This window comes from Sipha flava, unplaced genomic scaffold (genome assembly GCF_003268045.1).
Source record: "Sipha flava isolate LNK unplaced genomic scaffold, YSA_version1 51141_pilon_pilon, whole genome shotgun sequence".
Classification (NCBI taxonomy): Eukaryota; Metazoa; Arthropoda; class Insecta; order Hemiptera; family Aphididae; genus Sipha; species Sipha flava.
This window is the reverse complement of record NW_020273433.1, coordinates 4,523-7,455: the sequence shown is the minus strand read 5'-3', so window position 1 is coordinate 7,455 and position 2,933 is coordinate 4,523. Positions and strand designations below refer to the sequence as shown.

General features: G+C 33.7%; 1 pseudogene; it reads right to left on the bottom strand.

Moving 5' to 3' along the window:
- Window positions 1-3: 3 nt before the first annotated feature.
- On the bottom strand, window positions 4-2,586 carry LOC112690615 (annotated as a pseudogene).
- Between the last annotated feature and the right edge of the window lie 347 nt (window positions 2,587-2,933).

Below are 2,933 nucleotides of genomic sequence, written 5' to 3'. Positions count from 1 at the left end.
CGCGAAGTAGTTGACGCGCATCGTCTCGTCCGCTTGCACAGCAAACGATTCCGTCGCGTCCATCTTGAACGCGATGGCGGCGTTGTTGACCAGCACGTCGATGCCCACGTAGTTGTCCCGCACGAAACCCTTGAATTCGGCCAGACTTCCATCGTCCGTGATGTCCAACTGATGGAACTTGGGCTTCAGCCCCAGTCGGTTCAAGCTCTCCACCGCCATCCGGCCCCTTTCCGCGTCCCGGGCCGTCAGGTACACGTCACCATCGAACTTCTCGCACAGCGCTTTAACCACCGCGTAACCAATGCCCTTGTTGCTGCCCGTCACTATTGCTAGCTTGGCCGGCATCTCCGTTGCTGCCGCTGCTGCTTCTGATACCTCGAAACGGACTGCAAAAAATGCTTCGGAACGACGATTGGTTAGGGGACGAGCTGCAGTTATTATCCGACGTACGCATTTGGATAAAGTTAATGGTTTATGGAATAAATCTGTTCGCAATCGTGCACATTTTTCGTATTAAATTTTTACTATTCTAAAAAACATATTTTGTCTTTAGAATATTCCCAAGGGTTGGATATATCTACAGTCGCGGATTTAGAACTCAAATTGGAAGGGGATCATTTTTTCAAAAGGTCAAAAAGATAGTGTACAATTACAAAATAATGAAAGTAAATTGTTAATTTTTAAAATTAAATAACAAAGTTTAATCTTTTTTGTTTTATTTTTTCAAATTTAGAAATAATATTATCAATATTTATGGGTAAAATCTTGTGAATATTGAGCAAAGCGAGACCCGATAAAGCGTTCCTCTAATGTTTGAACGAAGCTATGAGAGTAGAGAATGATTGCATGTATGGTATTTGAAACAAGTTATTAGAACCTAAATTAGGGATTAACGGTGCCGCGTAGCAAGTATAATATTTTATAGACATAAGGGTAACAGATTGACAATAATCTTATCTAATATATCATATCTTTCTGTCGAAAGTTGAACACTCAAACATTTCCGCAGATATACCATTACATTTATATTCACTAACCAAAAATATTATAGTCAGTTTAAAATCACCAGCGTCGGGTTACCCTACCAGGCAAAGTAATCAGGTGATTGAAGCAGCAAATTTATTGGGGCAGCAAATTTGCCGCACTTAAGAAAAAAAATGTATTTATAAAATTATATTATAATTTATGAATATTAGCCATTAGGTTATTAACTCAGTGAATACTGAAATGGTTTCGGCGAATGCGATCAACTAGAATTGTTATTAATAGCGAATCTATGTTTTTCCCGGAAACTGATTATTTAAATATAATCATAGCTATATATTATGGCCATACATTCTGGATATGCAAATATTTACGATAAATTCAAATTTTTGATCAACATAGACAAGAAGTCAATTAATACCGATGATATTGTCCAAGGAGCCAAAAACGACAACAATTTTATGAAACGGACATTGATGAAAACACATTTACACAAGAATGCATACATTTCAGAACTTTTATGTAAAATGCAACAGAAAAAAAACAACAAAATCAAAGTTTATTTATATTTTTTTAGAAATCAGAATTTAGAAGAAACTATTTTCGAATGTTAGCATCGCTTTAAGAATATACTCCTGTATGGCGGTTACTAATTGTTCGGTAGAAAGATCATTCTTGTGTCTCAAAAGAACTAAAATTTATTTAAGAACTACTATTGGCGAAAATCGGTTAAATTGTTTGGCTCTCCTGTACATTGAATCGGAATTAGTGTCGATAATTGACTTTCAAGACCTAATCGATACATTCGCTAACCTAAAAAAAGCCGAACGAAAATGATTTAATATTTGACTATTGTATTAAATTTAAAATAATAAAGAATAATTTAACTAACAATATATTTCTATATGTATTTTGTTTTAAAAAAAAAGTTTGAAATGAAACGGCGGCAAATGTCCTGCTTGTAAGCGACAGATTTCTTAATCCGCCACTGATAATCACTATTAATTTTCTTAGAAGTTAAATAGAAATAATGATTTTATGAATAATTGGTGATGTAGTTTAAATGTATATAAATATAATACCTATATTGTATAACATTATTATTACAAGAAAAAATGTAATGAAAAAAAAATTAAAAACGTAATTTATGCATATTTTAATTTTTAAATAAACACGAATGACCTAATCTTGATGTTTTTGGGAAGGGGGGTCATGACCCCAATGCCCTCCATACTCTCCTGGATTTACGCCTGCATATCTAGTACCTACTTTCGCAAAAATTATACCCATCAGTGTCTATTATTTTTTTATACTACTACTAATACTAAATGACCCTATAATGTTTACAACCAAATATAGAAATCTCAAAATATAAACGAAAATAATAAATATGAATCGTTTTATTCCCTATACCTTTACGGTTAACAAAAAAAAAAAAAATCAGGAATTCTGCAAAAGTAGAATTTTGTTTTGGTTTTTCATAATTTTTTATTCCAAGAATTTACTTACGTTGGTGAAGAACGAAATTCCAATAGTTCAAATACTGTGGTTTGCGTCAAAAGAACTGTTCGTCAGTACGAGACTGTTGATTGATTGGAGATGGTAAGTATACTAATGTAATATGTCAACGTGGTTATCAATAATAAAAGTAGTATCAATAAAATATGTTAACTACTTTTATTATTAATAACGGCATTGACCTTTTCTTATCTTCTTCCCTTTCTTCTTTTCGTCATTCAACATCGAGATAAAATTAATTTTAATGAGTTTTCGGTCGTCGTGTGTGTCTCATTGCCGTTACAGTAACGCGTCATTTCTTGTTTGGTTTTGCCATAGTCCTGTCATCGAAACCCGAGTTAAACGTTTCATAGTGGCAATGAATGTTACAAGTAGTTCAACAAATCGAACCAATCCTTATCGAACCGTTCTACTCCTATTGGAATAAGCCC